Here is a 14,511-nt window from a genome sequence, read left to right as displayed (position 1 = left end):
GGGAGGAAAATGTTTAATATGGTGGCAGTGTCTAATAGACACCGTCAGCCATATTAGGATGGGCCTGCAGACATGCCTTTCTGTGGCGGCAATGCTGCCACGGAAAGGCATGCGGACACTCCCTATGGGGGCCCATTGCGGGCCCCCTGGGACTCCGGGGGTGGGGGGTGCACATGGGGGGTATCCCCCACATTTCAAAGTGCAACATGGCAGGCACCGTGCGGTGCCTGCCATGTTGTGCTTTGAAATGCACAACATGCATTTTTACCATTGCGGCAGGCGGCGCTTTGTGCACCGCCCGCATCAATGCTAAAAATCAAGGCGGGACCGCTGCTCCTATGGCGGGTGGTCCCGTTTTGCACTGGGATGGTGGGCGGACTAAGTCCGCCCGCCATCCTAATGGACCCCAAGGTCTACATATAAGGCTGATAAGGACATAGCCCATTGTATTCAATGAGGGTAGAGGGCTTTTGCATTCGGAATGCTGGCTTTTGTGACAGCCTCCAGGGCAGACAAAGGAGAAACTACAACAATGTGTTTACCTTGAGAAAGTGACTGTTCCTTCAGGATGGCCATCTGTAAAGGAGTAAACATTTTTTCAGTAGAAGCAAAACTCATTTCTGCAGTTGAATCAAGCGAATACAAATGCAATTTATAAGCTATTGGTACTGTTTCACCATCCTTAAATGTGACATATATAAACCCAATTGCACCTGGTAAAACAAGGATGACTAAGTTCATAGTATTGACACGGGTATGTACATGGAATGTTTCAAGCAAGTCAGACTGTGAAGATCTGAGTGTTTCAGTATTTTCTGACATCCAGTAGAACTTGGAAAAATGTGTACGTATTAAGGCTTAACGAGGTTTAATACGCTGCGCATGATCAGGTATGTACGCCCTTCCTAAATCCAAAATTCCACCAGACAATGCAATTTTTTAGGTGTGTAGTTGAGTACACTTTTTCAGAAAATGAGGGGCAAGTCTGTTTCCCCCAAGTGTAAGTTCATATCCTAAGAAAAGGACACTGAGAAAAGCTATGTAATATTATATTAAACTACATTTGTAACCAAGGTCTGCAAGCTGTGATATTATGCGGTCCACACTTGCCAAATGAGGGTTTAATTAGCTGTCCATTAAGAAGATATCATCCACATAGGATAGAACATCAGTGTCTGTGTCCTGTAGAATCAACATAATAAGTGCAGCAAACTCTAGGCTATTCTTATATAGCCTATGGAGTCATGTGTAGCACATCTGAAAACCAAGGGCGATAGATGTGGACCAGTTATGGCTCTCTGGAGTCAAATTGTACTGAAGAAACCATTGCATATATCCAAAGTGTTACATTTTTTACAAACTATTTTATTACATATGAGTATTTTGTACAGCAAATGTGTTTTTTTATGACTGTTTAAATGTCTATACTCTAAACAATGCAATATGAATGATCTGGTTTCAGAACAGGAACAATAGTATTATTTATTGGAGATACACAGGGTTCAATTACTCCTTCGTACTGCAGCTGGAAAAGAATCTCTTTTAGCGGTGCTGTAGCATTCCGTTTCATAGTATACTGTGGTTGTATCTGAGGTGTGGACCATATAGAAATGATATGGTAGGGAGAATCCTTATCCCAACCTGTATGAATACGATAAAGTGCGGGGTTTCACGTACTCTTCTTGTCTGCAGTCAGATTGCCCTTCTCTATCGTATTGTTGATCAGACGAGTCCTGAAAATAAATGCGGAGAATGGGGATCAGGAATCTGAAATTTATTAGGAGTTTTACATGTTGTGCATTACCAAAATCCTATCTACTCTCAACAGATTTGTTTGGAGGAGTGCTTCTGTGTTGTCTAGGTTTTTGTTGTTGTTAAGATATATCCCATGGTTTCTTAACCCCTTCGCAGCTGGGGGAATTCCCCCGCTGTGCTGGGGGGCGGGGGGGCACGTACATCGCCCCCATGCTCATGACGAGGTCAGCTCGTCATGAGCCACGGCGCTACGGTGCTCATGACGAGCTGAGCTAGTCATGACCGCGCCCGTTCCCATGGAACGTTCAGCACAGCAGGGGAATCAGCCCAGCGTGCGAGCGTTCCAAGTAACGGGCGCGGTCATAACGAGCTCAGCTCGTCATGAGCACCGGAGGGCCGTCGCTCATGACGAGCTGAGCTTGACATGAGCATCCAAGAGGTTAAGAAAATCACTGCAGGTCTGGCATCCTTGTCAGAGCTAGACTTGCCAAGTGGAGCTAATGAAGGTCTCGTCCCCAAACTATTACGTCCTAGAGACATATATACATTACAAAAATGATAGGCAACTCGCGTTTGCAGGTGTCTACTGCCACCACGCGCCAAGCCCCAGAACGACTGCTATTTGAGCCAGTAAATTGCTGCTTTCCCCAATCCCCACTCCCCGGTGACAGAGGGAGAGAGCTGTGTGTCAATTCTGTGGCAGAGTGAGCCCACCTCTGCTCTCTATTGGATATCTGCAGTTGGCCTCCTGTCCTACTGTCCTGTATATCCCATTCACTTCTCGGAGGTCTCGAGCCAAGACCAAGCTGGTGGGGTGCTCTGACGCGGCCTTTCTTCTCGCTTGCACGTTGGTGATCTCCCAGAGCAGGGGATGTTCAAGAGCAGGACAGCCATGATAATGAGAATGACGTGGCCATGATGTCCCCACCCCTGCAATCCTCAGCTACCAGCCTACCCCAGCGCTGAGCTGCCCCAGTGCCGTAAACGTTTCTCCAGGTCCCAGGTATGTTGAGGCAACCGGGACAACACGTGTGGAGGACATCAGGCTATCACCAGTTTGGGGATCCCTCCAGGTCCCAGATCATCGCTCATGAGTGCAACAACACCTTGAAGACCTGGCTGAATGAACACCACAAAAAACCCATCAATGGCGAGAAGATCATGCTCTGTAAAAATTTAATATATAGTTGTACAACCATAATGGGTCAGCTTTTCTTAAAGTGTAATCTTGAGTGAATTTGCAACTTGTATATATGTAACTCTAACCACTAGTACCTGTAGTAGACATATGTACTTACTACCATACTTTGTGAGTTTAGAGATGATCTTTTATGTAATTCATGTACTCTGAGGTCCTTATATAATGTAACTGGTTCTATTGTAAAGCGCCTTGACACCTTTGGGTAAAGATCGCGCTATATAAAAACGTATATATATAAATAGAGATGTTGCTTCACCTTTAATATTAGAAAGAATCATTTCGAAGACGACAGGCAAATTTCCCACAAAGTTTCACCCTTGAATCAAGGGCAGGACCTGCCCCATGCTCATTTTGTATCTGTTTGAAGACGTTCAGGAGAAGGGCCATTGAGAGAGTAACATGGAAAACAGTATAAAGAATGGCAAAACTAGTTCCCCAGGTATTGCAGTGCCCTAATGGGGGAACCAGGCCATTGAGTAAGCACATGGTTAAGATTATGTGCTTGTCTTGTGGCCCAGAAAGATAAAACTCAGCTTAAAGTTTATGTGTTTTTTGGTAATAAGCCACGTTATAAAGCAGCTTTTAGAACGCATGCCATTGCAACACGGTTATTACAATAATTGCGTTGTTACATTGCATAACATTACAACACAATTCATTACAATGACTTACTGTAGGGGCGCTGGATGTTGTAATAGTATAATTTACTATTCAAACTCCAGTCTGTGCAACAGTAGAGAAGGTGTTATAGTTAAAATCCAACACCTTATGCCCCCTACAGCAAGTCGTTGTAACGGCTTGCGTTGTAATGGCATGTGATGTACGAATGTGGTCACTGTAATGACCGCATTGTAATGGCATGTGTTGTTTCGCATGTGGGGTAAATGATGTTACCTGTTTTTCAGGCAATTCAAAAAGGTATTTCTGCATAATTTGTGGGTCAATTGCCCATAACGGAATGAACAATTACAGGACTTTTAACATGAGCAGCAGGTTCCTGAATTTATCCTTGTAGGGCAACTCTAGTTGGTACAGCCAGTAAGGCATATGCAGTGAACTGGGTCATGCGCCTATCTAAGGCATCAAGAACATTGTGTAAAACCAAAGTCTTCACTAGATTTATATTAACCAAATCTGGATATGGGGTTTAACCCGCTTGTGCCAGCCATGTGGTCCAATTCGTGCTTAAGGGTCTCCTGAGGACAGGGCCAAAGATATGGGAAAGCGTGCCATTAACCCAAATCTGGTGCTCCCAGAGGGTAAGGGGATTTTCGGTAAGTGCATATGGTCGATAGGCGTTAGGAACTTGAGGAAAAGTTTATTCATGAAAAGTATTATCATTGGTGTCCACAGCCTAGAAAGTGACCGAAGAATAAAAATTACAGGAGCACCCACATTAGGGACTCCATGTTGTAACAAGTGTCCAGTAACTGCTGGACGGCAGTTAACAGGAATAGCAGTGGGCTGTGTCATAATCAATGAAGGAAGGATTCAAATTGTAACACACTGAAGGCTATAAAACATTTTAATATTCAAGCTTGAAAACCCAACATTTCTAGGTGGTCCCTAAAATCTATGGAGGACAAATCTCTAGCACCAGGTATGTCTCAGAGAAAAGGTGCTAGTGTATTGTGGACAAGGTTTCCCACACTTAAGTACCAGACCAAACGTTGGTGGAGCGATGTTGCAGGAATTCTGCAGAGGAACAGAACTATGGTTGGAAACATAGAACATCAGCATGAAGAGACTTAGTCCCCATACACCTTCAGTATCTATGAGTCTGAGTCTAACTAGCTATAGTGCCTCACTTACCCTCCTAACCTTACCAGAGAAACACGTTAATTGACATCCCAGAACACAACACTCTCACCCCTCTCAGGGATCGTGGTAACAGGACACACCATTTCGCTATCTCACGTATACTTGTACACAATAAGATAACTAGGAGACACGAAGGAAGTTTAGAATATTCATTTAAACTATGATGCTCTGAAATTCAGAATACGTGCCAAAATTAGAAAACAAATGCATACTAAAAGTACTGTTAGCATCGTTAATTATCCATATACCATGACAAGACCGGTTATTTTATAGGATAGAGTAACCTGAACCCCCCTCACTTGCTAATTAAGCTAAATGATTATGTGTCAAAGATCTCTGGGTTTACTGACAGACCCCGTCCTTTAGCATGCACAGATGGACGTTCTACCTCTCAGTAGACACAGTGCTCTTGTGTTATGATTTTCATTCCATTTGTGAGTTTTTGTCTCCTGTGTTCATAATTTGACAAGACATGTGTACATAAAAACAGGTACATTCTTGTGTTATGTGCTCGGCCAGAAAGAATGACAACAAACATTAAAAATATTATTTTGTACCAGATGTGATGATGTTTTGTTTAGTTTACTAAGATCCATTAAATCTTGCCATATGTATTTGCTCTTGGTAGGGACACCATTGACTAGAAAAGTAAGTGGTTCTGCAAATTCTCTCTGCACCCCTACAGTTTTCATATTCTTTTTAAAAACCTAATAGCAAGTACACAAATCTACCTTTAATACCTTTCGTAACTCTGTTGGAGGTAACTTCCCTTTCTTTAACCCCTTATGAACTATAGGTTGGAATGGATCTATACATTGTATTAGAATTGATTCATAAACATTCAAATCTTAAGTTCATGTGCAATTGAAACTACATCTAATTATTATTATGTACTGGTGTAGATGTAATTTTATTATCCTCTAACCTAACATAACAGTACTTATATATAATTTGTCATGGGAAACAAAGCGTTCCTCTACAAATACTTAAGCTGCAAATTATTGCCACTTATCTCTGTTCTCTTCTTCAGTTTTTGAAGACACGACAACATAAAGAGTTTGACTTTTTTTTGTAGTGAGTGTGTTGACACCATATACAAATACAGTTCGGTTTCTCTGAACAAACTTTGTAATCTCTATGCGAAAGTTATCAACTGTAATAGCTGTGTCCCGTTACGTTACACCTGCAGATACCAAGTCATCATTTTCCCGACACTCTTGTTGAGGACCAAAGAAACAAAACTGAACATCATCACAAACTTTCACTACCTCTATGGCTGTACCATGCAGAGGAGCTCTATTTGTTTCTCCTAAACATAGCGCAGGCGATTTGACCTAGTGATGCAGCCTAACATTTCCGAGTGGTATACCGTGAACACTCTGAAATGATGAAAGGTGTTTTGGCACACTTTTTTTGATAGACATGCTAGTGAGTGTCTGTGTAAATTAGTATACTTGCTTAGTTTGTATGGATCAAATCCTTGCTGCATGCCTATTTTTTCTTTCAAACATCTGTGACAAAACATATGTAGGAAATTTCTCACTGTATTATAGATTCTTGCTGAATACTACAAAAACTGCTACAGTTCCATTTTTATACAGGGGCCTGTCTACGCCCTCACTGTACCTTTTCAGCTGGCACTTCTGCTAGATTTCTAGGTTCAATCACCTCTTTCGGAATACAACTACCAACCTTCATTTCATAACATCGTCCAGATTATTTTACTGAATGCACTAATGTAATCTCTTGGAAGTAGCTTTCTTCAGTAAAGGCTCAGAACAAAAAGTGTGCCTCCACTCACCACTGAAAACTTTGCAGAAGTTACTTATATTAACAAGTACTTTCTTTTGGCTTCTTTTCCTCATAGACAACACTATTTTATCGAATAAGCTCATTCTGTTTAGGATCAAAATAAATAGCTTCTTCTTGAAATCAAAGGCCTTATCAACTACAGTCTCAACATATTCCTTTTGTCTAACTGCTTCTCTTCTTCTTTTATACTTCTTCACAGTTTTTCTCAGATTCTGCATTACTCTACTCCGGAACATTATACCATGATTTTCATAAACTGTCTCTGTCTTCTGGATACATTTGTCTGCTATTTTGTATTATTTGTTAGTTTTCATATCATGTACTTTTTCTCCTTTCTTAGTGAATCTCAAACTTATTTTTTATTTACTTTATTTTGCAGATTTTCCAGTTGTCCACACATTATTTTAAGAAATGTCTTGATTCTCTTAGCAGCAGCTATTTTATCTTTCACCACTTTCTCTGCATTTTGCCCCTTTTGTTTCCCAGTTGTGTGGAGATAGTATCCTTGCTTTTATTTCTTTCTTCTCTTACTTTTTGATGGCATTGTAACTGTCTGTACCTAAGGAGAAATTAATGCCTGGAAAGGGGAAAAATAGGTACATTTAATTTTTCATTACATACTATCAGATTTCATATTTGAAGTATATAACTATCAACATAAAAAACTATGTAATTATAATACAGCTAAAATGACCCTCAATGGTAAGAACGCTGACCTAAAAATGCATGGATAATCTGTACGGTAGTAGGCCTGACCCATGTTTAAAGGACTGCTTGACTGGACGGATGACTATTTAGTGTTAGTACTCGACTATGTCTCTGGGTGAGTATAGGAATATGCCTGTAAGAGTGTCATCAGCTGTTTAGTAAGTATGCCAGTATATGACTGTCTGTTTTAGTAACTCTATGGCTCTCTAAATGTGCATGTAAGTGGGCAAACAAATAGCTTAGTGCCTGTGTTGGTGAATAGAGGGTTATGAAAGTGAGTTTGCAAGGCCTTATTGTACCGCTCAATACATAATTAGTTTCTGAGTATGTCAGTGAATGTATAAGTGCCTTTGTCAATGTATGACTGGAGGAGAGAGGGACTCTATGCTTTTGCAAACATGTGTGTCACTTACATTACAAATGGTATACAGTCTGTACTACTTGGCATAGGGATGTCGAAGTGCATGAGTAATATAGTGAAACTGAAAAGGACATCTCTTACCTTTTAACCTACAGCCCATCTCACAGGAGAGTTATCTGTACTAAAAAGTGGATTTAAGATAAGGTGGAGGGCTTTTCCATGGCAAGTCAAGCTCGCACTAAAAGTGAATAGATACCATCTGAATTAGTAGGCCTCGCCACAAAATGCACAGATACCCTCTGCAGTAGTACGCCTACACCATGTTTAAAGGTCTATTTGACTAGGTTGTGTCAGTACTTGGCTGCATTTCTGTGTGAGTGTAAAATTACACCTGCAGGAGTGCCATCAAATGTTTAAGTAAGTGTGTTGGTATATGACTGTCTGTTTTACTAACTCTATGGCTCTATGTAAGTGTATTAACAAATAGTTGAGTGCCTGTGTTGGTGAATACGTAGGTTTGTAAGTGTGTCTGCAACTGCCTTTGGTACTGCTGGATACATAACTAGTTTCTCAGTATGTGAGTGAATGTATAAGTGCCTATTTCGCTGTACGACTGGGTGAAAGAGAGCCTCAATGCTTTTGAAAACATGTATGTAACCTGCATTAGAGTTGATCTACTCTATGTAATATTTGGGATAAGGGTCTGCAAGTACACAAGTAATTTATTGAAACTTAAAAGGACACGTCATACCTTTTGAGCACAATGCTTTATACCATATTTACAGCCTATCTCAGAGGGGAGTTATACTTTCTAAAAGGTGAGTTTAGAATTTGGCTAAAGGCTTTGCCATGCCAAGTCATGCTGGGCAGTAAAAGTGCACAGACAGGCTCTGCAGTAGTAGACCTAATCCATGTTTAAAGGACTTCTTTTACTGAATGGATGACTATGTTGTATTAGTTCTTGACTGCATATCTGAGTGAGTGTAGGAGTACACCTGTAAGTGTGTCGTCAGATGTTTAAGTAAGTATGCCGGTATATGACTGTCTTATTAGGTAACATTTCAGAATATGTATGTCACTTGCATTATTGGTGGTATACTCTATGTACTACTAGGCATGGGAGTCTCAAGTGCACAAATAACCTAGTGACACTGAAAAGGACATCTCTTACCATTCAAACACAAGCCACCGTGCATTATGGTATATCTACAGCCAATCCCAGAGGCAATATCGGTGTACTAAAAGGTGGGTTTAAGACTTGACAGAGGGCTTTTTCATGCTGATTTGAGCTGGCATTAAAAGTGCATAGATACCTAGGAGTTTCAAACTATACCTGTGACTCAGTAATACTTAAAAGGACATGTCTTACCATCTAAGTGCATACAAACCTGCCCTATAACTTACAAACACCCACCCTAAAGGGTATCTAATAAATAGCTGCCAAGTTTCACAAATTCATGTGTTATGTGCTGCTCCAGTTAATGTTTCCCCTTTCAATTTTGCGGCTTGTAGTTCTCTTTTAAATCACAATATATAAGACTACATCTCCCAGAGTTCAAAGAAAAATGTAATTTATGGGTTTCTAAAACTTGACAGAGCTTCTATTACATTGTTAGGTATACATTTAAAGATTAACAAGCAGTTTTGTAATGCTGTTAAGGGCTGCTTTAAGTCACGGTTAATTCTCACCTCAACAGAATTATCCTAGGGTCTATACGGAGAATAAAAATGTACCCATGGACTACATCAAACCACAGTGCACTTTAAAAGTGAAAGCGTACCTTGGTCCGAGTGGAATGCACAACAGGCTTAAGTACTAATGAAGACTTGCAAGTCTTTAATAACAGTTTGAGCGCCAGTTGAGCACTGTGAACAAACCCAGAGAGATCTAGAGCAATAATCAACTGCAACCACAATAAATTTGAATGCAGTATCTGAAATCAGTAGACTACAATATTCTAAATAAATGCAGCTGAAAGCCTGATTAGAGATAAAGAGCTGTTTCAGCGGTGGAAGAGACACAGTAGAGCTTTTAATTTTCTAACAAATGTTGCAACATAAAACATATTTTCTGGTTTGTTAATATAAACCTTCCCATCAATATATTTTCCTTAATGGTTAAATAGTGGCAGCCACACTGGCATTCGCAGGAGATCATGCGATCACCAACACGAGGAGTAGTTGCAAAAGGAATATTTTGGTCATGTATATGAAAGGAATATTTAGAAGGAAAGCCATTTGGTTATGGGCTACCGTTTTTGAAAACATTAATGGCTACCAATATATCACTGTCAATACAATTCTTAGTGCGCATGATTACAGCTATTTTAGCTGTGGCTACTGCAGATTTGGCCTCTTCATCAGCCAGAGTATTCCCTATGACAGGTGTTCCCACATGTTGTTGACTCAATGTATGTATAACACTAGTCTGTTGCAATTTATTCATAAGATTTGCCACTTTAACCCAAAACATCTTGTGCTCGATTGTGCTACCCTTGTAATCTCTGAAGTTATTTTGTCACCAAAAAGGTATATCATCATTAAAAGACTGTACACAATAGTACAATTCCACACACAATAAGCGTGGTAAATTCAGGATCTGTATTTTAAAGTGCAAGAAGTAAAGCCTTCAGTTCAGCCAACTGTGGTGTAGTCAGCAAGAGACTGCTTGCGAGTAGTTTGAGGGTGAAAGATGCCATCAGATAAAATAACAAGAACGATGGCGCATGCCACAAAATATTGTTGCTTTACCCTTTGGGTAAAGATCGCGCTATATAAAAACGTATATATATAAATAGAGATGTTGCTTCACCTTTAATATTAGAAAGAATCATTTCGAAGACAACAGGCAAATTTCCCACAAAGTTTCACCCTTGAATCAAGGGCAGGACCTGCCCCATGCTCATTTTGTATCTGTTTGAAGACGTTCAGGAGAAGGGCCATTGAGAGAGTAACATGGAAAACAGTATAAAGAATGGCAAAACTAGTTCCCCAGGTATTGCAGTGCCCTAATGGGGGAACCAGGCCATTGAGTAAGCACATGGTTAAGATTATGTGCTTGTCTTGTGGCCCAGAAAGATAAAACTCAGCTTAAAGTTTATGTGTTTTTTGGTAATAAGCCACGTTATAAAGCAGCTTTTAGAACGCATGCCATTGCAACACGGTTATTACAATAATTGCGTTGTTACATTGCATAACATTACAACACAATTCATTACAATGACTTACTGTAGGGGCGCTGGATGTTGTAATAGTATAATTTAATATTCAAACTCCAGTCTGTGCAACAGTAGAGAAGGTGTTATAGTTAAAATCCAACACCTTATGCCCCCTACAGCAAGTCGTAACGGCTTGCGTTGTAATGGCATGTGATGTACGAATGTGGTCACTGTAATGACCGCATTGTAATGGCATGTGTTGTTTCACATGTGGGGTAAATGATGTTACCTGTTTTTCAGGCAATTCAAAAAGGTATTTCTGCATAATTTGTGGGTCAATTGCCCATAACGGAATGAACAATTACAGGACTTTTAACATGAGCAGCAGGTTCCTGAATTTATCCTTGTAGGGCAACTCTAGTTGGTCCAGCCAGTAAGGCATATGCAGTGAACTGGGTCATGCGCCTATCTAAGGCAACAAGAACATTGTATAAAACCAAAGTCTTCACTAGATTTATATTAACCAAATCTGGATATGGGGTTTAACCCACTTGTGCCAGCCATGTGGTCCAATTCGTGCTTAAGGGTCTCCTGAGGACAGGGCCAAAGATATGGGAAAGCGTGCCATTAACCCAAATCTGGTGCTCCCAGAGGGTAAGGGGATTTTCGGTAAGTGCATATGGTCGATAGGCGTTAGGAACTTGAGGAAAAGTTTATTCATGAAAAGTATTATCATTGGTGTCCACAGCCTAGAAAGTGACCGAAGAATAAAAATTACAGGAGCACCCACATTAGGGACTCCATGTTGTAACAAGTGTCCAGTAACTGCTGGACGGCAGTTAACAGGAATAGCAGTGGGCTGTGTCATAATCAATGAAGGAAGGATTCAAATTGTAACACACTGAAGGCTATAAAACATTTTAATATTCAAGCTTGAAAACCCAACATTTCTAGGTGGTCCCTAAAATCTATGGAGGACAAATCTCTAGCACCAGGTATGTCTCAGAGAAAAGGTGCTAGTGTATTGTGGACAAGGTTTCCCACACTTAAGTACCAGACCAAACGTTGGTGGAGCGATGTTGCAGGAATTCTGCAGAGGAACAGAACTATGGTTGGAAACATAGAACATCAGCATGAAGAGACTGAGTCCCCATACACCTTCAGTATCTATGAGTCTGAGTCTAACTAGCTATAGTGCCTCACTTACCCTCCTAACCTTACCAGAGAAACACGTTAATTGACATCCCAGAACACAACACTCTCACCCCTCTCAGGGATCGTGGTAACAGGACACACCATTTCGCTATCTCACGTATACTTGTACACAATAAGATAACTAGGAGACACGAAGGAAGTTTAGAATATTCATTTAAACTATGATGCTCTGAAATTCAGAATACGTGCCAAAATTAGAAAACAAATGCATACTAAAAGTACTGTTAGCATCGTTAATTATCCATATACCATGACAAGACCGGTTATTTTATAGGATAGAGTAACCTGAACCCCCCTCACTTGCTAATTAAGCTAAATGATTATGTGTCAAAGATCTCTGGGTTTACTGACAGACCCCGTCCTTTAGCATGCACAGATGGACGTTCTACCTCTCAGTAGACACAGTGCTCTTGTGTTATGATTTTCATTCCATTTGTGAGTTTTTGTCTCCTGTGTTCATAATTTGACAAGACATGTGTACATAAAAACAGGTACATTCTTGTGTTATGTCTAGGTGCTAGTGCTCGGCCAGAAAGAATAACAACAAACATTGCTGTTTGACCTTGTTGGTTGTGTTCAGGCTAAATCCCAGGAAAATAAAAGAATGTAAAAATATATGCAGGCTTCTTGTAAAAGTACAATGTGGCACTAGAGGAAACGTGTTTCTGTAGTAATGTGTACAAAGGAAAAATATGGCCTACATCATGCACGTTTAGGCAAATATAGGTAGAATTACAATAGGCCATGCAGCTTCCCCCGTACAGCTGTAATGACGGATCCCACAAGAGGCGAAGAGCCGGTTGGAACTGCGTGGGCCTTCATACTCCTCCAGTGGTCCCGGGGAAAAGAGACTAAAGAGGCAAAATAAAGGTCCGAAAGAAGCACAAAGAGGCAGAATAAAGGTTTAGAAATGAGAAGAGAGAGACAAAGGTGAGAAATGAGTAGATAGAGGCAAGATAAAGTTGAGAAACGAACAGAGAGAGGCAGAATAAAGGTTACAAACATGCAAAATAGAGATCATAAACGAGCAGAAAAAAAAGCTAAATAAAGGTCAGAAATTAGCAGAAAGAGACTAAATAGAGATTGGAAACAAGCAGTTGGTGGAAAAAAAGTCAGAAATAAGCAGAAAGGCAATCTTGAGATCAGAAATTAGCAGAAAAGGCAAAATAAAGGTCAGGAACGAGCAGAAAGAGACACAATAGAGATAAGAAACAAGCAGAAAGAGGAAAAATAAAGGTCAGAAATAAGCAGAAAGGCAAACTAGAGATCAGACATTAGCAGAAGGAGGCAAAATAAAGGTTAGCAGTAAGTAGAAGAGGCAACATAGAAAACCGAACCGAGAAGAAAGATACCAATTAAAGGTCAGAAAAGAGCAGAAAGAGGCAGAATGGTGGTAAGCAATGAGCAGTAAGTGGCAGAATAAAGGTCAGAAATGAGCAGAAAGAGGCAGAATAAAGGTCAGCAACAAACAGAAAGAGGCAAATCAAAGGTCAGCAATGAGCAGATAGAGGATAAATAAAGATTGGAAATGAGCACGAAGAGGCAAAGAAAAGGTCAGAAACAAGCAGAGAGAGGCAGAATAAAGTTCAGAAATGGGAAGAAGAAGAAAGCAAAATAAAGGTCAGAAATGAGAAGAAGGAGACAAAATAGAGATTATAAACGAGCAGAAAGAGGTAAAAAAAATCAGAAACACGCAGAAAGAGGCAAAATAATGGTCAGAAGCTTGCAGAAAGAGGCAAAGAAGAGATCAGAAATGAGTGGAGAGAGGCAAAATAAAGGTCAGCAACAAGCAGAAAGAGGCAAAAGAGAGATCAGAAACAAGCAGTTCAAGGTAAAATTGAGATAAAAAATGAGCAGGGAGAGGCAAAATAAAGGAAAGAAACAAAAAGAAAGAGGCAAAAAAGAAATTAGAAATGAGAAGAAAGAGGCAAATTAAAGATCAGAAATCTGTAGAAAGGGCAAAATAGGCATCGGAAACAAACAGAAAGAGGGAACTAAAGATCAAAAACTAGCAGAAAAAGGCAAAATCAAGATCAGAAACGTGCAGAAAGTAGCAGAATGAAGATGAGCAATTACCAGAAAGAGGCAAAAAAAAGGTAAGGAATGACCAAAGAGAAGCAGAATAAATGTCAACAATAAACAGAAAGAGGCAAACTAATGGTCTGCTATGAGCAGGAAGGAAAACTAAAGATGGAATATGAGCAGAAAGAGGCAAAATAGAGATTATAAATGAGTAGGAAGAGGAAAAGAAAAGGTCAGAAACGAGCACAGGAGGCAAAACAGAGATCAGAAACAAGCAGTAAGAGACTGAATAAAATTCAGAAATGAGAGAAAGGCAAAATAAAGGTCAGAAATGAGCAGAAGGAGGCAAAATAGAGACTAGAAATGAGCCGAAAGAGGTGAAGGAAAGAGGTAAAATAAAGATTAGAAATGAGCATATAGAGGCAAAATAAAGGTCAGAAATTAGCAGAAAGGAAAAA

This window comes from Lissotriton helveticus, chromosome 8 (genome assembly GCF_964261635.1).
Source record: "Lissotriton helveticus chromosome 8, aLisHel1.1, whole genome shotgun sequence".
NCBI lineage: Eukaryota > Metazoa > Chordata > Amphibia > Caudata > Salamandridae > Lissotriton > Lissotriton helveticus.
This window is presented reverse-complemented; position numbering follows the sequence as displayed.